The sequence below is a fragment of the Gopherus evgoodei genome, chromosome 2, assembly GCF_007399415.2.
Source record: "Gopherus evgoodei ecotype Sinaloan lineage chromosome 2, rGopEvg1_v1.p, whole genome shotgun sequence".
Classification (NCBI taxonomy): domain Eukaryota; kingdom Metazoa; phylum Chordata; order Testudines; family Testudinidae; genus Gopherus; species Gopherus evgoodei.
The window spans coordinates 17,017,187-17,041,993 of record NC_044323.1 but is presented as its reverse complement, the minus strand read 5'-3'; the positions used below and the strand labels follow the sequence as shown (position 1 = coordinate 17,041,993).

At 44.2% G+C, this 24,807-nt stretch overlaps 1 protein-coding gene across 7 annotated transcripts in view; it reads right to left on the bottom strand.

The window, feature by feature from the left end:
- Nucleotides 1-24,807, bottom strand: part of DPP6 (dipeptidyl peptidase like 6) — an 863,093-nt gene that overhangs the window by 94,229 nt on the left and 744,057 nt on the right. The window lies entirely within an intron of this gene.

Here is a 24,807-nt window from a genome sequence, read left to right as displayed (position 1 = left end):
TTTTACATACCCGGCGGTGGTCCGAGTCTTCAGTGGCACTTCGGCAGCAGGGGGGTCCTTCATTCACTCCGGACCCCCCCACCACCAAAGTGCTGCCAAAGACCCGGACCGCCGCCGGGTATTTGAATCGGGCCCTATAGTTTCTAAAGCCGGCCCCAGCAGCCAGGGCTTGCCTGCCTACATAGCTGTGACTTTTAGGGCTGAATTCTCTAGGAGCTTTAGCTCTACAGAATCTGTGATTCTTAGTCTCGCATCAAAAGAACGAAACCCATCTTCTCATACAGTAATCTGTACAGCATATGCAATCCCTGCTGCTGTGCTTTAGTCAGGATCACTCCTATGACATTAAATCTCTTAAAGAAAATAGATTATTACCTTTCACAAAACTGGAACTTTAGGAAGTCAAGTTAGTATCTTCCAAATGCCAATAAATAGAGACGTTTAGGACTTAAAGAGTGATTTCTTCAGCTTTGTATGCATCTAAAAGCTGAAAGCCCCTTTGCAGATAGGGATTAGAGAGTGTGATGGAAACTAGAAGTTATGAAGAAGAGTGAAAGCATTCAGAGCTTTGGTCATACAAGGTTTTGGTCCACTGGATCTGTGCACCACACCACACCACACCATAGAGATCCTCTGGGTTGACCAGAATATGACCTCCCTGTGTTGTGCATAGGGACGGGCTTACAGAGTCCCCGTATGCCAGATCTGCACTATTGTCACTATACACAGACGCATACAACTTTTAAGTGTTTTTTGGGCTTTCCACAGTGTGACACTGTGTCACCAGTCAACCTGTGTATGATCCATTTCTCCGTGTTTACCTATATCTTGTTAGAAGTTTAACAATGTAACCAGATTAGCTTGTGGATGCTAATTCCCTGCCATGTCTCAATTCATTTTACCCAAACATTCTTAGGCTATTTTCATCAAGAGCCAAATCTCACTCCCTTGAGTTCAGTGGGAGTTTCCTTACGTCGATGAGTAGGTTTGGACCCACTCTATTCACCTTCTTTTAAACCATTTGTCAGACTGAAACATCTAAGGGACAGGGACATTATTTCTCGTTTGATATGTTAAAGCAACATGTACAATTTTAGCACAACAAAATTAATAATGCTATACAGTGCTATACACAGCAGTTATTCTTACAACTTTTTAGGTTGTCTGAGGTAGCTAGATACATTAGGTCAGTATTGGCAATATTCCTTTATGTTTAAGGATAATATTTCCCTAAGTATAGGGGACGTTGCAAACACTGAGGTTGTGGTTGCTGTCCAATTATACAAGGCAGCACTGGAAAGGTTTTGATGGCAACCACTGTAAATAAATACCACTTCTGCTAATAATAATCATAACTTAATGATAACCCAAGACCTTCCCAGTAAAAGCTTGGGAGGGTGAGTAAGAAATGTGAAATATTACAAACAGCAGCACAGATCTACCTGGCGAAATGTTGTTGGAATATTTTCATTGTATTGTCCTATAAAAATACGTCTCTTGGCTTTTCATGTGAGCAGCTCATTAGAGACATAATTAAGCATTAGAAGGAAAGGGGTAAAAAGGATGGTAGTCAAATCTTTGACATTTTCACATTAATTAGGAGTGACTTTATTCAGCAAACATTTTCTCCAAGCTCTCAGGCTTAATGAAGCAGTTCAGCTGAAGGTCACATGCCAAGTGAGGTTTTAGTGCCCATTTTGTAGGCCTCTGCTGCTGAGATTTAATTGCATGAACCTTTGCCTTGAAACAACGCCAGGATCTTGCCATTATTAGAAAGAGCAATTAGCTTTAGCAAACCAGAGAACATATTTATGAATACAAAGTTAGTAAGTATCAGAGAGCAGGGGCCTCTTTATTCCTCGTATTCATAATCACCTCATGAACATAAGGAACGGTTACTAACCCTACAGCAACCGTGCATCTTCAAGATGTTGTTGTAAACATCGACCCCACTGTACAGCAACATGGGATCGGCTTCTTTGTCCAGCACTGTCCACTGGGGTTGTGCACGCATTCTATGCCTCCTCGTGAGCATGTCTGTGAGCACAAAGGGCAGGGCTCCTGCGACCCTCCCTTGGCGCTCTCTCAGCTTGAAGCCCATGGTATCTGAAGTCATTGAAAAGCATGGATGGAAAGTGGGTAATGGGATCCACATAGACGACATCATCTGGAAGAACCACAGTTACTGTAGGGTAAGAAATCTTTCTTCACATGTGTGTCAGTGCGGAACCCACCGTAGGTGAATGGCAGGCAGTATCCCCTCAGGATGGTGGGAATTGAAGAGTTTCAGCGTATCAATGAAACAGCGATTGCAGTGTTGCTCTTTTGAAGGGCATGTGGCATCTGACCTGATGCTTAAGTTCAAGGCGCAGTGCTTGACAAAAGTCAGTAGGTTACTCCATAATGCTGCCTTGAGACTTTCTAATACTAGCACATTCCTGAACCAGACAGAGGATACCACTTTTGCTCTTGTGAAATGAGCCAGGATGTTTGGGGGGAGATGTGCAACAGCCAGCTTCCTATGTAATGAGATAGCTTAATATTTAGAATATCCTGTCCTATGGCTAGAAATAGAATGACTTAGCCTGTCAACTTAAGTCCTGGATACATCAAATATGTGTACTTTCTTTTCTCATGGTGCCGAGTGTGGCTTTTGAAAGAAGACAGACAAGTTGACTAGTTTAGAGTAAATTTTGAGACCCCCTTAGGAATGAACTTCAGGTGAGCTCTCAGCATCACCCTGTCCCTATGGAACGTTGTATAGAGAGGTTTGGCCATAAGTGCCCGAAGCTCGCTCACTCTTCTGGCTGAAATGACAGCCACCAGGAAAACAGTCTTCAGAGTAATGTAATGCATGGAGCTGTCTCAGACATGTTCAAATGGAGGGTCCATGAGCCTCAGAAGGACCATACTGAAGTCTCAGGCAGGGGTAGTTCCCCGTGTGAGAAACTTTTGATAATGTTAGGTAAGAGAAGATCATATATGACTGCACAGGCAGATGGAAAACCAAAATTGCCACCAGATGCACCTTACTCAAGCTGAACAAAAGGCTGGCCTGCTTTAAGAGTCATATATAGTCCAGGGTCTTTCATGTTGAGGTTTGTATAAGGTACTAACTGTGCTGGGCTGCTCATACCAAGAACCTCTTCCATTTAGAATACATTTTCCTGGTAGATGTTCTGCTCTGTACCAGGATTTCTGGAGCTGCAGGGAGAAGCCCCTGTACATCACACTCAGCCAGCCAACGGGTAGGCCATCAATCAGGTACAGTCACCTTGGGTCTGGCTGGAGCATCTGGAAGCTGGAACAGACACTGAATGGCCATCTATGAGAGGTCAGTCAGCCCAAACTGCCTCAACCAGTATGGAGCTAAGAGAATGATAATGGCTTTGTCTCTGATCTTGGAAATCATCCTGGCAATCAGGGGAATTGGTGGAAAGGCACAGAACATCTGTTCCACTGCAGGAGGTGGAACATCTGTTCCACTGGTCTTGAGCTCTCAGGCCCCCTCTGTAGCAAAAGTTCTGACAATTGCTGGTTTCCTTGTTGGTGAACAAGTCTATTATAAGAGATTCCCAAAGATGGATTATTGCTCCTATGATGGAGCTGTGCAGGGACCATTCAGGATTAGTTATGAATTACCTCCCCGGGGTGACTGGTAGGCGCTAACTCCTGAGAGATGACTGTCATCAGAAATACTCTGTTCTGCTGGCACCAGATCCAAAATTTGATGGCTTACAGCGTGGCAAGGAGCAGGCACCCTCTGTTTATATAGTGCCCGGCTCTCATATTGTCTGTGAATACTTGTATTATTGGGGTTTCGAGGACAGGTAGGAATGCCAGACAGGCCTGATGGCCCTGAGCTCCCAGACTTTCATAAACTGTCTCCTGTTGTCCAGAGACCAAGGCTATGTCTTCACTACCTGCCGTATCGGTGGGTAGCAATCGATTTCTCGGGGATCGATATATCGATCCCCGAACGCGCTCCTGTCGACTCCAGAACTCCACCAATGCGAACAGCGGTAGCAGAGTCAACAGGGAGAGCTGTGGATGTCGATCCCACGCCGTGAGAATGGTAGGTAACTCGATCTAAGATACTTCGACTTCAGCTACGTTCAGTTGCGTATCTTAGATCAATTTTCCCCCCCAGTGTAGACCAGCCCCAAGTTCCAGGAATTTATAGGTGATCCAAATGAGATCCCCACCCTGGCCCTATTGCATCCACGATCAGTTTCTTTACTGAGGATGGGAATGAAAAGGGCACCTCTTTCTGTGTGATTGTGGGTTCCAGCTACCAACCCAATTCTGCAATGACATGATGTGACACTAAGGCCCTCCTGTCCTCAGCACTGGCTCTGGCTTTTTTGCCGCTCCAAGCCAAAAAAAAAAACAAAAAAGGGGCGGGGCCACCAGAAAAGCAAAGGGGGGGAGGGGGAAAGTGCGGCTGGAGAGGCAAAGCAGGTGGGGGGAACATGGCACAGCTGGAGCGGGGGGAACACAGTGAGGCTGGAGCGGCAAAGCTGGGAGGAAACACGGCGCGGCTGGAGCAGCAAAGGGGGGAGGGGTCGGGGGAGAAACAATGGCGCAACCGGCAAAACAGGGGAAAAACAAAACAAAAAACACTACAGGGTGGCCGGAGCCAGAGGACTCCCTGTGCTGCAGGGTGCGCGCCCGGTCTAATGGCGGGGAAGGGGAGGAAGTGGGAGGCAGAGAGGGAAGGAGGGCAGCCAGTGCTTCCGCGGGGCGCTTGCCACACGGTCCCAACCGCCGCGCCGCCTGCCAGGAGGGCTCCACTCCGGTCGGCGGGGAGGGAAGGACGCGGGCTGCCCTGCCGAGTTTGCTGCAGGGCACTCCCCTCCTCTGTGCCGCTGCCCCTACAGGGTGGCCGGAGCAGCAAACAAAAAAAAATAAGCGAAATGCCGCCCCGTAGAATCTGCCACCCCAAGCATGAGCCTGCTCAGCTGGTGCCTGGGGCCAGCCCTGCCTGTCCTGATATCTTGTCAGAGAATAGGTTGGCCTAAGCAAGAGCTGAAATTGTGGGACAAATGATTCCTTTTCTTGCATGAGTGCACTGCAAGGAGAAAGCTCATAGGGAGCTCCTGTCCCTTGTCCATCCATGCAGAATGTGATCGTCATCATTTCACTCTAGGTGCTGGCTAGCACTGTCTGCAGCATGTGGGCTAAGCGCCTATCCATCAGTCCACCCTTAGCACTGCCATAAAAAGCATTGTTGGTGATATTTTTCTCCAGCTTTCCAGTTATCAATTTTATATTTAGCGTTTTTATTCTTTATTCCCCCATCCCCCAGTTCCCTCCATTCTAGTCATTAAAAAAAAAAGAATTGAAAAAGAAAAAAAAATCAAAATAGACAATAGAAAGAAAAACCAAAAAGTGAAAAAAAAATACATTGATTGATTTCGAATTTTTAGGTTTTTTCTATCAATCCAACAACCCTCTTTCTCTCCCTCCCTCCAGGCCAATAATAATAATAATTAATAATAAAAAAACCCCACAGGTCAGTTTTGAATTTTGGAAAATGAAAATAATTCCAAAATGTTGACATTTTTCATGCAGTTGTGTTTACAGTTTTTGACCAGCTCTAAACATTAACATCAGTTCATAATGTTTGTTGTATTTTGAAAGAGCCAACATCCTGGGCCCCTGCTGTGCTGAGAGTACTTACGGGTCTCCATATTATCTGCAGACAGTTTAACACAGTAGGGGGCTAAACATCCTAGCTTCAGCTGATGCAGGTGATGGGTGGGGAAAGATATTCCCCTAAGCAGCCACTCTGCTTCTGCTGCTTATCTTCCATAACTCTTGCAATGGACTAGTTATATAGAAAGAGGCCCATATACATCAGCTTTCAGGGTGGCAGGATCACATGGAAGGAGGTCCAACCATGGTCACCCTCACTCTATACCCACATTTCAATTTGCACCAGTGCATATGGAGTGGACCATTGCACTGAGTGGAGATTTCTATAGAATGCAGCTCTCCTGCAGGCATTTACAAAACCCTTCTGCAGGATAGTGCAAATCAATGCACGATAGCCCCAAGATCTTTTCTATCCTTAATTTCTATAACTGCTATCAGCATGCCCCGCAGGGAAGGTTGTGAGGAATAAAGAAGCCCAGATTTTCTCTCCCTTTTTTGTAGTTGTAATAACTAAAGTATAGACTCACGTCTGTGGCAGACAAGAAAGCTTCTAAAGATTTGAATTTGGAGTATGTTGTGATGAAGCTGTATGGGCCAGATCTTCAGGTAGTATAAACTGGTACACCATCATTAACTTCAATGGAACTACCCCAATTCACATCAGCTGTCTCTGGAAATAGCTCAGAAGTCAAGGTTGTTTTTTTACTGCAACTACACAAGTAGAAGCCTTTTGCATCTCAAAAGGTGAGACGCAACCTCTAAGGAGGGTGACATGGGTTGAAGGAGTTTTTATTTATCACCTCCTCACCAGCCAAGAAATCCGTATCTTTCACATGATTATTCTGTTCATGCTTCAAAGCTCACGTTCTCTCTCTTTCAGTAGGAAATCAAAACACACACCAAGAAAGCCATGACCACACGTGACAATATAGACAGAAAGTAAATACTTTGATTCTCTCTCTCCACACACTTCTTTGCTATCAATAGATCAATTAATCTCAGCATATATTAATTTTCCCATAAGAAATTATGCACAATGTTCTCTGTCTAAGCCCTCGTCCAGACTACCCTGCCGTATCGGCGGGTTAAAATTGATTGCTCGGGGATATATCGATCCCCGAGCGCGCTTATATCGATTCCGGAACTCCATCAACCCAAGCGGAGTTCCGGAATCGACACGGAGAGCCGCGGACATTGGTCCCGCGCCATCTGGACGGGTGAGTACTCCGATCTCGTAGCTGAAGTTGCGTATCTAAGATCGATTCCCCCCCCCAGTCTGGACGAGCCCTAAGGGACTTTCCTTTTCTTCTGTTGTTACTTTGATTGCTAATGTATCAAATCCAGTAAGAGGAACTGCTGATCAAGGAAAATCAGCAGTTTTATTTATAGAGTATATTGCAGATGGTGCACTGAAAACACTGTATTGTTTTATTAAAATTGTTGTTAAAAAGGAAATTTAAACAAAAGGAAATTAAAGCCTAAGAAAGGCCATATCTTATAATAGGAGAGAAAACTCAAAGAATTTGTCAGTAAGAACCATCAAAAAAAGATAAGAAGAAGAGAGATCAGAGATAGGGAAGAGGATCTGCAAAGAGAGAAACAAAGACTTCTGAGATAAGGGAAACTCCAGGGGTCTTCAATGAAATAGCAAACCCATACAAATGCTTATTTGACAGGTGCATCTTTTAAAAAATCAACTATTAGATCATCTCAAATCACCCACCACACATGTAAGATTACCATTTTACAGTCTTAAAGAAGGCTGTTTTACTCTGTTAGGGAAAATGCATTGTTCAGATAGGCCTTCAGTGAGACATATTGTGCTGATTGTTTCCAAAGATCACAGTGTCATATTCTCGACGTGCTCACTTAGATTTTGCTCTCAATTACTTTGGTGTAATCCCAGAATAACACCGACTCCATAATTTTATGTGCCCTACTGTGTGTACAAAATTGTCAAAGTAATACATATTCTATAGGTAGTGCCTGACTCAGTCTGCCTATGGTATTTCTATACCACTAGTATATGTTGATCTCACATCCTCGTGTAGTATCACTAACTTTGGTAGACAGAACCCTGATTTACACTGATGTGATATCAGAATCGAGCATTATTCTGCAGTAACTTTTAAAAAATGCAATCCCCAAGGAACGGTGAATGTATTATGGGAAAGCAAAGACAGAAACTTCCCAGATTATCATCAACAGTATTACCGTATTGTCTCAGAGCCCTAGTCATAAACCAGGACCCCATTGTACTAGGGTTCCATCCAGGGTTCCATGAATCTTGTGTGCAAAGCCCAACCTCCTAAAAGGCATTATCCAGCTCTTTCAAGCAGCCATTCCCTTAAACAGCTGTGCAAAGTGAGGGAGAGGCAGAGCTGCACTACTGACAACCAGTTAGTGCCCCAGACCCCTTCTCAAACACATATGTTCTAAAGAATCTGAAAAATACACACCAAACGAAAGGACGCCTTGTTCATTTTGGAAAATGCCATAAATATTCATAAAGTCTGTAGTGTCCTTGGTGTAGAGCGTGCTTTATAGGGCTCATCCAGACTAGGGGGGGGAAATCGATCTTAGATACGCAACTTCAGCTACGTGAATAACGTAGCTGAAGTCAAATATCTAAGATCGAATTACTCACCCATCCAGACGGCACGGGATCGATGTCCGCGGCTCTCCGTGTCGATTCCGGAACTCCGTTGGGGTTGATGGAGTTCCGGAATCGATATAAGCGCGCTCGGGGATCGATATATCGTGTCTAGATTAGACGCGATATAGCAATCCCCGAGCAATCAATTTTAACCCGCCGATACGGCGGGGTAGTCTGGACGTACCCATAGAGCCAGCCAGTTTTAAACAACAAATGTCCCTGCTCTGATGATCTCAGAGCCAGATGGTAGCAGTGCTATGGAGAAGCTATCCCTATGAGGCACAGAGCAGAATGAAGAACCTGTATTTAGGAAATGCCTGGATGTGAGTGGCAGGCCTAAAGGTTTTAAAAGCCATAATCTCAGGGAAATGAGAACAGCTGGGTCCCTGTGTATCCCCTTCAGCACAAGGAAGGTGTGGGTTGAAAATGTCATGTTAATCTCCTCTTAGCTGTGAAGTTTAATTATTTGGAACACATTGTTTTCCGCTCAGGCAGCCTTCCAGTCCCTGGCATTGACACAAAACACTCTCTTTAGTCTCATCAAGAGGACTGTGTGGACTCCCCCCGTTTGAAAAGTGACAGGCAAATAAAGGATTTATTTATCAACGCAGCCAATATGCGTAGTGTGGCGCTGATCACCTAATGGTGTTTGTAGGTTAGGTATCATCCTGGCCTCCACTGCCCTGCCAAATCCTGCCCTGGCTGGAGCAGAGCATGAGCATTGCTTCCTTTGGTACAGGGATCTTGCCAGCCAGGGCAGAGATCTTCAGGGTGGACCAGCAGGATACACTTTGGGGTTCCCTTGAGTGCTGCTTTGAGAAGAAGCACAGTGTAGTCCTACCTGCGGCTGACTAGACTTATTGTTGTTCACAAGATATGCATATGGCCTGTTTTTCATTGATACTGAGTGGAGGTTAATTTGAATGAGGTTGTGGGTGCTCAGCACTTATCAGGACAAGTGTAGCTAGGCCAGGGTGGGAAGCCAGCCATCCTTCATAATCTGTAGACCATGCCCTCTTGGGGAACGTGGTGTGCAGGTTGGCATGTTAGCTGGCCAGGTCTCTGCATGCTGGCAAGAGACTGTGTTTTGCTGCTTGCGCCAGGGTGAGCCAAAGGCAAAGAAGCTCTGATATTCTCTCCTCTTCCCCCGCAGAGGGCAGGATCTACCCCATATTCGCCATAAAAAAACCCCACAAAGCACAAATTTCTTAAGGTATTTTAAGAAGGGATATTACCAAAACCATCAACCTCTGATATGCTGCCAGGTTTATCGCAGAAATGACAGAGACTCATGTTCTATAGTGAAAGATTCATAGATTCCAAGGCCAGAAGGGACCACTGTGATCATCTAGTCTGATCTCCTGTGTAACACAGGGCATAGAATGTTCCCAAATAATAGCTAGAGCATAGCTTTCTGATATACTGGGGTTTACATTAGCTGTTACCACTCAAGAAAAGGATCTTGGAGTCATTGTGTATGGTTCTCTGAAAACATCTACTCAATGTGTAGCGGCACTCAAAAAAGGTAACAGATGTTGGGAATCATTAGGAAAGGGATAGATAAGACAGAAAATATCATGTTGCCTCTATATAAATCTACAATACACCCACATCTTGAATACTGCGTGCAGATGTGGTCGCCCCATCTGAAAAAAGAGATATTGAAATTGGAAAAGGTACAGAAAAGGGCAACAGAAATGATGAAGGGAACAGCTTCCATATGAGGAGAGATTAATGAGACTGGGACTTTTCAGCTTGGAAAAGAGACGACTAAAAGGGGAAATGATAGAGGTTTATATAATCATGACTGGTGTGGAGAAAGCAAATAAGGAAGTGTTATTTACTCCTCCTCATAACACAAGATAACAAATTGGCCATACCAGCCACTCCATTATCTCACCCCAGATCAATGTCAGGCTGACAGGCCTATAATTACCCAGGTCATCCCTTTTACTGTTTTTTAAAAGTTGGCACATTAGTTTTTTTCCAGTCTTCTGGAGCTTCCCCAGTTCTCCAAAACGTCTTGAAAATCAACATTAATGGCCCAGCAAGATCCTCGTCCAGAAATTTAAAAACTCTTGGATGCAAGTTAACTGGACTTGCTGATTTAAAAATGCCTAACTTGAATAGTTTCTGTTTAACAACCCGCAGAGATACTAGTGGAATAGAAAGAGTCTTATCAACATAGCAGCAAAGAATCCTGTGGCACCTTATAGACTAACAGACGTTTTGGAGCATGAGCTTTCATGGGTGAATACCCACTTCCTCAGATGCATGCACCCACGAAAGCTCATGCTCCAAAACGTCTGTTAGTCTATAAGGTGCCACAGGATTCTTTGCTGCTTTTACAGATCCAGACTAACACGGCTACCCCTCTGATACTTATCAACATAGAATGAGACTACATGATTTGTCTTTTTCCCAAATACAGAACAGAACTATTTACTGAACACTTCTTCCTTTTCTGTATTGTTGTTGATAATAAGAGGTTTTGAATGCATTTATTTTAAATGTGCACCGAGAGTGAATGGTGCCAGATTGAGAGCCCCGAGAACAGGTACAGCTTGGGCAGTTGCATATCCTTACATTGCCCCTCAACCTCATAGACTCTAGGACTGGAAGGGACCTCGAGAGGTCATCGAGTCCAGTCCCCTGCCCTCATGGCAGGACCAAATACTGTCTAGACCATCCCTAATAGACATTTATCTAACCTACTCTTAAATATCTCCAGGGATGGAGATTCCACAACTTCACTAGGCAATCTATTCCAGTGTTTAACTACCCTGACAGTTAGGAACTTTTTCCTAATGTCCAACCTAAATCTCCCTTGCTGCAGTTTAAGCCCACTGCTTCTTGTTCTATCATTGGAGGCTAAGGTGAACAAGTTTTCTCCCTCCTCCTGATGACACCCTTTTAGATACCTGAAAACTGCTATCATGTCCCCTCTCAGTCTTCTCTTTTCCAAATTAAACAAACCCAATTCCTTCAGCCTTCCTTCATAGGTCATGTTCTCAAGACCTTTAATCATTCTTGTTGCTCTTCTCTGGACCCTCTCCAATTTCTCCACATCCTTCTTGAAATGCAGTGCCCAGAACTGGACACAATACTCCAGTTGAGGCCTAACCAGCACAGAGTAAAGCGGGAACCTGCCTGAATCCTGACCAGAAGAATATAAGTGCTGAGTCCAGGTAGTTCTTAGCCTCTCTCCTGAGACTGCCAATAAGAATGTCTATCATTGCCAACTGGGATGATGATTTTACAAAGTGAACACCTGTCCACTAGGTACTGGACTGGAGGATTCTCTGCACCTTGAGGTCTTTAAACCATGATTTGAGGACTTCAATAACTCAGATATAGGTTGGGAGTTTGTTGCAGGAGTGGGTGGGTGAGATTCTGTGGCCTGCATTGTGCAGGAGGTCAGACTAGATAATCATAATGGTCTTTTCTGACCTTAAAGTCTATGAGATCATCAACTCATTTCAAAAGAACAGGAGTACTTGTGGCACCTTAGAGACTAACAAATTTATTTCAGCATAAGCTTTCGTGGGCTACAGCTCACTTCTTCGGATGCATAGAATGGAACACACAGACAGAAGATATTTATACATACAGAGAACATGAAAAGGTGGAAGTATGCATACCAACTGGAAGAGTCCAATCAATTGAGTCCAATCAATCAGCAGGAGAAAAAAAACCTTTGAAGTGATAATCGAGATGACCGATAGAAGGTGTGAGGAGAACTTAACATAGGGAAATAGATTCAATTAGTGTAATGACCCAAACAGTCCCAGTCTCTGTTTAAACCTAAGTTAATTGTATCTAATCTGCATATTAATTCAAGTTCAGCAGTCTCTCTTTGGAGTCTGTTTTTGAAATTTTTTTGTTGCAAAATTGCCACCTTCAAGTCTGTCACTGAGTGGTTAGAAAGACTGAAGTGTTCTCCCACTGGTTTTTGAATGTTATGATTCCTGATGTCAGATTTGTGTCCATTTAGTCTTTTGTGCAGAGACTGTCTGGTTTGGCCAATGTACATGGCAGAGGGGCATTGCTGGCACATGATGGCATATATCACGTTGGTAGATGTGGAGGTGAAGAGAGACTGCTGAACTCAAATTAATATGCAAATTAGATACAATTAACTTAGATTTAAACAGAGACTGGGAATGGTTGGGTCGTTACACTAATTGAATCTATTTCCTTACATTAAGTTCTCCTCACACCTTCTATGGGTCATCTCGATTATAACTTCAAAGGTTTTTCTTCTCCTGCTGATGACAGCTCTTACAGTTGCTATGCGTACTTCCATCTTTTTATGTTCTCTGTATGTATAAATATCTCCTGTCTGTGTGTTCCATTCTATGCATCCGAAGAAGTGAGCTGTAGTTCACAAAAGCTTATGCTGAAATAAATTTGTTAGTCTCTAAGGTGCCACAAGTACTCCTGTTCTTTTTGCGGATACAGACTAACACGGCTGCTACTCTGAAACCTGTCATTTCAAAAGAGGCCACCAAGCTGTCTACAGATAGTAAAGGTTTTTCAAGCCCACTGACTTGAACTACCTCAGACCTGCTGCTCTAAAATGCTCTGTGTGTCCTATTACCAAGCCTCCTCCCATTTAGTTGCATGTTATACAATGGAAGAGGCAGTAGGTCTCTGAAATGGACTATGAGTTGGCTACATAAAATACAGCAGGTCACTGGGATGTTGCATGTGAGATCATTAGCACCGAGGATAATTGATAAGCAGTTGGCAAACATCCTTCCTTTCACAACATCTGGAGGGCTTAAAATGCTGATAGTATCCATTAGGGACCTAACTGTGCCCTCAGATAAATCCTGCAGCTCCCACTGGCGTACATTTGGGAGGGCAGAACTGGGCTGTGGATGTTTTATTGACGCGTGATTGTACTAGCCAGGTAATCATGGTGGGTCAAAAGCTCCCCCATCCCTGGAAACAAATACAAAAAAGAAAAAAGGGCCAGAAACACATTGTGCTACCCATAGTGTATGCATGGGGGGATGGGCAGATTCTTCACTGGGGAGAGAGGCTGCAGATACTCAGGGGGCTAAGGAGCCTTGAAATTCCACAGAGTTCAAAGTCCGGCCCAGCCCTGCAGATCCGGGGGTTGTGAATCGTGTCTGTGCCTCCAAGCTACCCCTCAGTTCCTTGGCTCACACAAGAACTGTACTGCCAATAGCCCCATTCAAGGAGGCAAAGAGAATTTTTTTCATGGATTTCACTTGGAAACCAAACGTTTCTCTGTGGGGAGCAGAGTAATCCCACCTCTGCTGAGGTCTGACTCTCCCTTCCAGTACTGTTCTGATTTACTTTGCAGTCCACTTGGAGGACCTTATAAGGATTGGGACCCTGATGTGCTAGGCCCTGTACTATCACATAGGAAGACATGACCCTTCAGGCAAGTACAAATCTCTTTCTTCCCACTTCTGCTGTTTTCAGAACCTTCCATGCACATGCCTTGCAGTGGAGGAGATCAGTCAGTTCACACTCTCTAAACAGCCATAGATGTTTGCTGTTAAACACATTCAGGCATGTGATGGAGTCATGTCCACAGTATTTCTCAGGGTGGCACTCAATACTGAGCAAGCTCTTTCCCCCTGGTTTATATCAATCACTGTCACTATAAAATCTCTCTAGTATCACTCTTGCCAGATCAATGCATAGAAGATATTTTAGGAACAAGTCAGTCTCTCATCTGCTAACATACCCGGTGACAATCAAAACAATGAATGAATTATGAAAGTAAGGATGTTACTTACAGATTTCATAATGAATCATTCTAGTTTCTGACATCCATTCCAAAACAGCATGCACACCTGGAAAACCCAGTCCAAAGTAGCAGTCTGCTTGTGTATTACTAATGTACAGTAAGAATGTAATTTCCCATCACTTGGCATAAACATAAACCTGTGGCCTGTTGACAGTTCTCCATGAAAGGTTGTGAGATAGAGGTATTGAATATATAATAGCCTTTCCCTGGCAGAAATCCTCTGAGGATTTGCAATACTTTGCACAAGCATTCTTTGTTGGTATTGTAGTAGGCGTTCATTGCAAGGAGGTTATATCAAAAGTCAGGAGTGGCCAAACTTACTGACCCTCGGAGCTGCATATGATAATGTTCAGAAGTTTAAGAGCTGCAAGACATACGCAACCTGCCCAGCAGGGCAGTTCCTGCCAGGTTGTGGGGCTAAAGCCCTGAGACCCTCCCCGCCCTAGGGCAGAAACCTCTAGCCCCACCACCGTGCCACATGGCAGGAGCCCCGAGCTGCCCCTCAGGTTTGTAAGCTGAGAATTGGGGAAGCATGGGGGACTTTGTGAGCCGCACTTTAGCTGTAAAAAAGCCACATGCAGCTCGCAAGCCATTGTTGGGCCAGGCCCATCATAAGTTTTCAGTTGTTAAGACTTAACCGAGACAGAAGTGGTGTTTGCACATCTAACTGGAAGGAAGTAGAACCCCTTACAGAGAAGTCTTTCTCCTTCCACCTAACAGCTTCGCTGTGGCTGGAAATACAATTTGCTCCTCTGTGCAATGTAATGAAACAAATCGGGGCTTTCATGATGAACGGAGATTTAGTCTATTCAAACTCAAGATGAGTAGATTTCATTGCACCTTTCTCTTTAAATAAAAGCATTATAGACTCTGCTTGGCTGACCTGTAGGCTTTAGGAACGAAAAACAATGCGCTGCCGAGCTTGACACAAGAGACCAGTGCCAATTGCAAGTGACATACTGAGAAAGTAACCAATCACAAACCCCCCTGAATTCGACTATCCAAAATTCATTAAAAGATTGCTTTGGGGCACTTGTGTTCCTGAAATATTGCAATCTCCCCTGAAGTTTAATAAGGAATATGAAAGACAAGAAGGCTGAACAGCAGCATGTTGCTGTGACAGAATCTGATTCTGCAGTCAATGGGACTTCTATTAGTACTGGTGCAAGGTGCCCTCTTTGAAGTCAAAAATACTTGGGTGAGTAAACTGTTATTCAATCTGTGTAGCACTTACTCACCCAGGTAATCCTGTTCACGTCAAATAGGCCGCCTGGTTTAAGTGCTAATATATGTCATTAAATGTTGCACCATTAGGTTCAAACTTGTAAAATGCGGAAATTGTTGCACATTAAGAGACTTAATACAGTCCTGAAGCCCTTACCAAGGAAAACAGAATCCTATGAGCCAACACACGAAACCCTCACTCAGAGGTTATGCTGTCTTTTAGGTAGTCTATTAGGTACCGGGCAAAACTCCCATTATCTTCAACACTGAATAAGGATTCAGGCTCTGGTCAAATGAGAGTTTTATCTGAGTAAAGGTGATGGGCCTGATCTGATCTAACAGCAGTGTAAATCAGGAGTAACTTTACCGAAGTCAAGGGAGCTATACTGGTGTTATATAAGAGTGAGATCAGGATTGAGTCCATAACAGTATGCCAGAATAGTTGTCTTTTTAAATAATAGCAACATTTATTATTAAAATGCTATCATTATACTGATGGCATGAAATAGTTAGGCTCTAGATTGGCGACTGGTTTCACTGCGTTCATTAGAATAATGTGGTTTGCATTCAACAGATAATTCACCAAAGAAATGGTGGTGGGAGGAAGAGGGGCAGGGCATGGAGACAGGGCATGGAGAAGGGAGTGAGAAGAGGTATGTAACTTTTTCAAGTTCTGTGCACAAAGTCCATCAAGAGAAAACATGAAGTTATTACAATAATTGTTACAAACATTGGAAAGGAATGAGAGTTTGCCCTAAACTTGTGCTATGCTCACTCATTGGAGATGGATTCTGTGATCAAGACCAGTTACAATGTGGCAGGGTCCCAAAAAGAGATGGATAATTTTGAAATCAATAAACCCATTTACAGTGATACAGGCAAAGGGAGGGATAACAGAGTCTTGTGCTTTTAAGCCTGTCTGGGGCCAATCCATGTTCACTCTTTACTAGCACTCATGCCTCATTCAGCACTCGTCTCCAGAGCCTTTGATGACGGGAAAGCAATCCCAGTTCTGCAAAAGAGACTAGCCTGCCAGAACACTGTGAGGTTTGGAAATAATCTGATGTCTTACTGAATTATTGCACTGTGCATGGATTGTGCAGCAAAACTAGAAATAAAATGGGTCTGAAGCATGCTGGAAAACAAGGCTTCCCACCAACTGAAGGAGAAGTATTTCATAGAAACACTCCAGAAACTGACCAGAGTTCCCGTTCCTCTTCTGTGCAAGTCTTGGGAGTCCCCTACTATGGAATCAGGTAAAAACATATTAATGAGAAAAGGATTTGTATGAGAATATCCATCCACTGAAATCCTTTCTGTTCTTGCTGCTCTGGAAAATATAAATCCTGCCAGATTGTCTCTTTACTTCTAGCCCTGTGAATGGAATGGTAGTGCAGCCAAGAACAGCCTGTGGAAGGGACGGTAAGTCAGAGAGGCACCATTTGCTCCCTGCTCCCAGGAGAAAGTAATCTACTACTGAGGTTTATCAGTAGCAGATTAACATCCCGCATACCAACTCAGCTGCACCAGCCGGCATGTAGGGGCTGAAACCAAGGCCTTGCCTATCCCTGATCCTCTCTGCCCACCTGCATGGACGGGCACTGGGGAAGAGTAATGGACATACAGCCCCCTTCTACCTGCCCATGACTGCACTGGATATGTGAGGAGACTGTGCAGGAAAGTGGGGATCGTACATCTCTTCTTACCGCTGCACAATCAAGCCATGATCTGTCCCCCTAAGAACAAAACTAACCCCTGGAATTTTTTTTTAAATGCACTACGCCCAATCTCCAAAACCTGATACATTATCAAGCTGAAACCTTTCATCACTATAGAGCAGAGTAAGTCACTGCCAAAGTTGGAGAGAAAGAGAGAGAGAGAGAGAGAAATAACCACCACTGCAGCCGTCTCTGATGTATGCTAAACCATACTAGAGCTGACGAGTATGTGCCCACTCTTATCCAGAAAAAACACATGCTTAGTTTTTAAATTCAAAAATATATATTTTATTTACTCTGTTTAAAGTGCCCCACTCAGTGAAATCCTCCCTGTACCTGTGGCCTTGCAGCTTGTATGGAAATGCGGCTGAAGCCTGCTATTGCTATGCAATAGGAGGGCCAAGAGAATGGAGCAAAAAACTTGTACAGCCCCTCACAAAACAGCATGCACAACTTAACCTTGTGTGTAGACATCTCTTCCATTAGGTGAACTTGGATGAAGCACAGTCATACATAGGATTCATCAATGCAATCCTTTAGAGCATTGACGTGCATCCCTAGAGTGGACATTTCAAGAGCTCTTTCCAATAACTAGGCAAACACATTCCAAATCAACAAAGAAACAAGAACAAGGGAGAGAGAGAATGAAGACGAAAGCCTGGGTTCCTAAGGCATGGAAGGTCTATTTCTGCCACCCTCACGGAGTAAGATAACGCCTCAGCATGAGAAAAAGTGACAAAATGAGACTCTCACTCGCACAAACATTTAGAAGATATAAGCTCTTTGGGGGAAGGGCCATCTTTTCACTCTATGTTTGTACAGCACCTAGCATAATGGAGTGCTAATCCATGACTGGTGCTCCTAGTTGCTACCACAATACAACTAATAACATAAAATATCTGATATTCTTCTTTGGTAAAACAAGGTATTTCCTGTTTCCAGCAGAGTCACGGCTGACTTCTGTACAGAAAGTCCATTCTTTTGAAAAACTCATAAACACACACTGAAGCTGGCTAGTAAGGAGGTGAGCTGAGACCTCCTGCTGACTGTATCGTTATCTCTTCCTACCTCTGTTCGTTTGTCTCATCCACCTAGTTTGCTTTGTCTTAATTTTGACTGAGCTCTTTGGGGCAGGGATCATCCTTTTATGGTGTGACTTTATAGTGCCTAGCACAGCAGGGCCCTGCTCCATGATTGTAGCTGTAGGTGCTACTGCTGTACAAACAACAATGAAGACCAACAGGGAAACTCCCAGTGAGGGGCCCAATGAATTCAAAGATGGAGCATATACCACAGCTTGTGCATCAGTGATCTGTTGCAGACAGGCATGGCTCTGCCCACTAATTTTTGTAACATGTGGGCTGAAATGTTAATGAGCAAAGATTGTGAACAGTATAAAGGCACCTGAATCCAAGGGGATATAGGTGCCTAACTGACTGGGATTTTTAAAGAAGCCGAGCTGAATTTTTCATGCAGGTAGAACCCACTGCTTGCCTGTGTGTGCGGCAGCTTTTATTACTGACTTTATCCCAATTTTTAATTTCCTCAGAGAGTCCAAAGTTTGTGCTGATGACTTTTCTCTAACAACTGATTATTTCATTGTAAAACTATAACAATTAGAGCCTTGTAATGAGAGTTTTAATTGGATAGTGAATTAAATACCAAATGAGATTAACTATTCACATTGGCAAAGGAACTCCAGAGTTTTTTATTTTTGGTACTGTTTGGAGTTTTCCTATTCACTGTTGCATCTTGCTGTTCAGGCTCATATACCAGCTGTTATTTTCTGTAATAATCTTGTTTAAATTGACAAAAAAATACACGCATAATCCTTCTCTTTAGGATCAGAGATGGTGCACACAAATATTAAAATATCTTTATTCCTATTCCTATTTATATGCATATAAATATATATACACCCTAGAGCACTGGCAGTAGAGAGAAACTGTCAGCATAAATATGCCTAAAATTGAGGAAAGTATGTAGTCAAAAATGGATATCACAGGAAGGCAATTAAGAATTTTAAGTAAACCCTCCCAACCCTGATTAATTAACTGCAAATTATAAGTATTACTTTGAACTGCTCTATATACCACAGTATCAAATTACTACTCATCTTTGCCTGCACTGTTTAAAGAAAACGAATATGCATTTTAATTTAGACGGGAGCAAGCTGAATATGCTGTGAACCAGAATGGAGTATTTTACAGAACTCGCTGGGGATGAGGGGAGACACCCTCCATTACCATATAAATGAGATGCAGAGATTTCTAAATGACATACATAAGATCCTGCCAATATTGTTCCCAAGATGTAGTGGGCAAATACTCAAGAATTCTAATAAAGCTTATAACCTACCAGAGAATAAATGTAATCTACATGCCCCCAATTCCCCACCCATCAAAAGACTATTTCAGGTACTAACTGCTTTTCCTGATCAAGACTAGCTTTTTACCTGTTGCCCTTTTTTCTTGAGTGGTTTGCTATGATTTTTCTAAGACATTGAACCCTGCAGATACAGAATTTACACAACACTTTACATTGTCTTTCAAACAAACTACTTTGTGACATTGCACTCCAGATGATTTTATGAAAATATGCTAATGAGTGTGAATATAATGTAACTGGAATAGGCTTGATGCAAAAGGTCTCTTGTAAGGTATCATTACAAATCTTATAATCTACTGAGTGTGTTCATCCTATTTGTATAAATGTATCATTCTTGTATCTGAAACTAGAAATATGAAATACAACTCTGAGGTCCTATTATTATTATTTTCAATTGAAAGTAGCTAGAGACTTTTGTAGGAAATACTCACTGAGAGTCTAATTTCCATTTACAAATGCATGCTCGTTAGCTACAAAAAACTAATAATGTATTGCCATAACCTCAGCCTCCTTGCTGACCAGGAGCCTACAAATTGTATACCTGTGTATTATGTATTTATAAACTTGGCATAGCACATTTTTAGGGCCAGATTCTTGGCTAGTGTAAAGAGGTGTAACTCCACTGAGTTTGCTGATTTACATAAACTGAGGATCCAGCCCTAGTTTCTAACACAGCAGTGTAATGCCACAGTGCTATTCTTGGTCAGTGAGAAGGGACTGCTATTATGATTGTCTCCTGTGCAAAAGGATGGAGGCTTCTTGCACCTTCTCCCAGCACCTGTGCCAGATCCCTGTCTGGCCCTGTAATTCAGCGCTGCAGTTCTGCCTTAGCCTGCATAGCTGATGAATGCCATCCACCTGCATAAAGAGGTGGGGGAATTATGTGAGTAATATCTGTTATGTGTTGTTTGGTCTCTTATCCTCTCCCCAGGAAGAGAAGTTTGAGCAGGGAAGTGTCTTGTTTCAGTAGTGGTTTCCTCATCTTTTTTTAATATACATGTTGCTATGTATTTATATTAGCGAAAGCAAGATTCAAGAAATGCACCTGGCACTTGAAGCAGAAGGTGGTGAGGAATGCGTCAGTGAAGTAACCATAATGATACATATAAAGGGTATAAAGACTGGAACAACCAACCCTTAAGGAAAAGTCCTATATAATTTCATAATGTTCTACAAAATTAATAAAAAATCCTATATTTTAAACCCTAAATTTGGTGCCTAATTTGATCTTGCAGTGTCCCTGTAAAGGCAGAATATTGAAATACTTCTTCCTTCAAAGTACACTGCTATTATCTGCCCCTTTTGTCTGGCTGTGATACAGGATCAACAACATTCTTCTGTTAAGCAAAACAAAAAAACAAGTATGTTTTCCTCCATCATAGGAACACTCCATTCTTCTCGCAATTTTCTTTCAGTCTGAGCTGCCATTCAGAATTGTTGTACTACATGAACTGCTTATTAAAGATAATCTTGGGCCTCTATAATGAGTAGATCATGTATTACAGCACTTTTGAATGGCAGCTCACACTGAAAGAAAATTGTTATTATGTCTACATTTCAATCTTATTACTCCCACCTCTCCTCTGGAACTGTGTGCTCTATGCTAACAGAGCCAGAATAACCCACTGGAGGCTCCCCTTTCTCCTTTGAGAGATTACTATATTTTCTTGCATTCTCCCAGACTTCCACTAAAGCACTGAGAGAAGAGAGCCTTTCCTGATGAATGCCAGACTTCCTGAGCTCAGTTGCTTACTGGGAAGACACATGGGCCAAAAGTTTTAAACTGATTAACTGAAGTTGTGAACCTAAAATTCATATTTAGGATCCTAAATAAAAGTAGCCTCATTTTCAGAGGGCTGAACACCTGCAGTTCTCACTGGCTCACACACATTTTTTTCACAATGTAAGAGCATGGCTACATTTGCGAGTTAAAGCACATAAAAGCAGACCCGGGCGTCTTAACTTATGACGTGTCCACACTGGCAAGGCCCATAGAGGGCCCGGACTCTGTGGCTGGAGCGCTCCTGGTAATCCACCTCCACGAGAAGCATAACGCTTGCTGTGCCATGGCTGGAGCGCTGCAGAGCCAGTGTGGACGCCCTGGTCTATTAATGCGCTCTAATCAATCTCCAGAAGTGTCTCACAATGCCTGTTCCAGCCACTCTGGTCATCAGTTTAAATTCTACTGCCCTGCCCTCAGGTGACCAACAGTCAGACCCACCCTTTAAATTCTCTGGGAATTTTGAAACTCCCTTTCCTGTTTGCTCAGCCAGGCATGGAGTGCTCTCAGCGAATCTTTCCAGGTGACCAAGCCTCCATGCACCAGGTGATCCCTAGTATGGAGCAATGGCAAGGTGATGGACCTCATCAGTGTTTGGGGGAAGGAAGCTGTCCTGTCCCAGCTGTGCTCCAGCTATAGGAATTACAATACCTTCGAGCAGATATCAAGGGACATGATAGAAAGGGGCCATGACTGGGACGCACTGCAGTGCAGGGTTAAAGTGAAGGATCTGCGGAATGCCTGCAACAAAGCCTGCGAGGCAAACCGCCACTCCGATGCTGCCCCTTGTGACATGCCACTTCTACAAAGAGCCGGACGCAATACTTGGGGTTGACCCCACCTCCACTCCGAAGACCACCATTGACACTTCAGAGCCCAGTTCAACAAGGCAGGAGGAGGAGGAGGAAAGTGGGAGCGAGGTGCTGAGGAGGAGGGAGACAGCCCGGCATCCCTAAATCCATGCAGCCAGTAGCTGTTTCCAAGCCAGTTTCCAAGCCAGTCGCAGCGGACAGTGCTTGGGGAAGGACAAACAGCCGAGGTGGTGCCTGGTAAGCGGCTTTTATTTTGGGAAGGAAATTGTTCGGTGTGGGCTCTTGGGGTGAGGAGGGTTAGGGCTGCATGCATGCCTAGATGCAGAATAGGGTGTTGATGTGCTCTCTCACATTGCAGTAATCAGCCTCAGTGATCTCTTCAAAGGTCTCATGCAGAAGCTGGGCAATCCGCTTGTGCAAGTTTCTTGGCAGAGCTACTGTGCTCCTTGTCTCAGTCAGGCTAACATGTCTGCGCCACTGTGCCATGAGGGGCGAGGGGACCATTGCTGCACATGGGCAAGTGGCATATGGGCCATGGTGGAAGCTCATTGTAGTAGAAGACCCTCCCTTGTTTCCCAGGTCACCCTCAGCAGTGAAACATCTTCGAGGATGAACTCCTGTGGAAAATGTGGGGACAGTGTTTAGTATAGGGACCCCCTCCAGCTGTTGGCTCTCCCCAAGGCACAGAACCCCAGAGGACAGCACGGCTGTGAAACCATCAGTCCCCCTTACCCCGTGCTTATTCACCATTTTGAGGCTCCTGTGGGTTATGTGCACTCATTTTGGGATGGGCAATTTCTGCTATTGTGTACACTGTGCTTGTCTTTAAGTACAGCCAAATCATTGCTCTGTCTGGTGTGAACAATGCTGCCTCAGTTAAGTGTTGCATTTTGGCTTTACAGATGCAACTTTGAGATCCCAGCCGTCCTTGTTATCAATGGACAAAAGACTCCAAAGAATCAGGAAGTTATCACATAGAAACATAGAGGACATGCTGCATGAATTAATGCAACAGTCCCATAATGAAAATCAAAAAGTGCAGGAGTGGCAGGAGAATGAAATGAGGGTTCGCCAGCAGAATGTTGATCACTGGCACCAAAGCACGGAGTGGCTGCAAAGCATCATGGAGCACCAAGCGGACTTGATCCAGGCGTTCATAGCCATGCAAGTGGAGCACTTCTGCACCCACCCCCCCTTCAGCCCTTGTCCCAAAACTCTTTCCCTTGTGCCCCCATCTCACCGCCAACCTATTTTCCCAACATCCAGGTTCTTATCGCCACCGGCTGCCTCCAACACCTGTAGCTTCACCACCCAACTCTGCAAACTACGACCCTTATCCACTGCACTCACCCCCACCACCTTGCAGCATAGCCAGCCTGAAGTGCAGCACTCATTGCATAGTACTCCAAATGGGAAGGTTGAGTATGATAACAGGACATATGAAAATCTGTGATTGTGCCACTCCCTACCTCACCCCCTTCCCTCATCCCACACAGCACAGAAGTGTCATGCCCTTTCTGTTTCCCAAGCAGTTGTGTTTCTTTTCAATAAATGGATTTTTGGCTTTGAAAACATTCTTTATTATTGCATCAAGTAAAAGATACTGTAGCCCATGAAAGCAACAGGCACTGCAAGTCCGTGCAACATAACGTAGCAAACACAGATTCCTACTAACATTGGAACCACTCCACTTCACTCCCATGCAGGGCACCAAACATTACTGGTGGCTTTCAGCCTCAAATTGCTCCCTCAAGGCATCCCTAATCCTTGCAGCCCTGCGTGGGCCCCTCTAATAGCCCTGCTCTCTGGCTTTTCAAATTCAGCCTCCAGGTGTTGAACCTTCGAAGTCCATGCCTGAGTGAACCTTTCAGCCTTCCTTTCACAAATGTTATGGAGGGTACAGCACATGGATAAAACCATGGGGATGTTGTCATCGGCCAGGTCCAGCTTCCCATACAGAGAGCGCCAGCGGCCCTTTAAATGGCGAAAAGCACATTCCATACTCATTCTGCAGCGATTCAGCCTGTTGTTGAACCACTCCTTGCTGCTGTCAAGGCTCCCTGTGTAGGATTTCATGAGCCATGGCATTAAAGGGTAAGCAGGGTCTCCAAGGATCACAATGGGCATTTCGACTTTCCCTACGGTGATCTTCTGGTCTGGGAAGAAAGTCCTGGCTTCAGCTTCCGGAACAGGTCTGTCCTAAAGATGCATGCGTCATGCAGCTTTCCAGACCAGCCTACATTAATGTCAATGAAATTCCCCTGGTGATCCACAAGCTCCTGGAGAACCATAGAGAAATGCCCCTTCTGATTAACGTACTCGGAGGCTAAGTGGGCTGCTGCTCCGACGAACCAAAAAAAAATCTGAACGCCGCCCCTCCCCAAGGTGCTGCCCCAAGCATGTGCTTGGTCGACTGGTGCCTGGAGCCGGCCCTGTGTGAGAGGATTCCCTTGGAGCAGGCACTGAGGAAGTCAGCTGTAAGGCTGCCTCCTGAGCATCCCCTTGCTGACTCTATATCATAACCTAGTCCCAGATTTGGACCTTAGTGTCCAAAATATGGGGGTTAGCATGAAAACCTCCAAGCTTAGTTACCAGCTTGGACCTGGTAAAGCTGCCACCACCCAAAAAATTAGCATGTTTTGGGGCACTCTGGTCCCCCCAAAAACCTTCCCTGGGGACCCCAAGACAAATCCCTTGAGTCTCACAACAAAGGGAAATAAACCTTTTCCCTTCCCCCCTCCAGGTGTTCCTGGAGAGATACACAGAAGCAAACTCCGTGAATC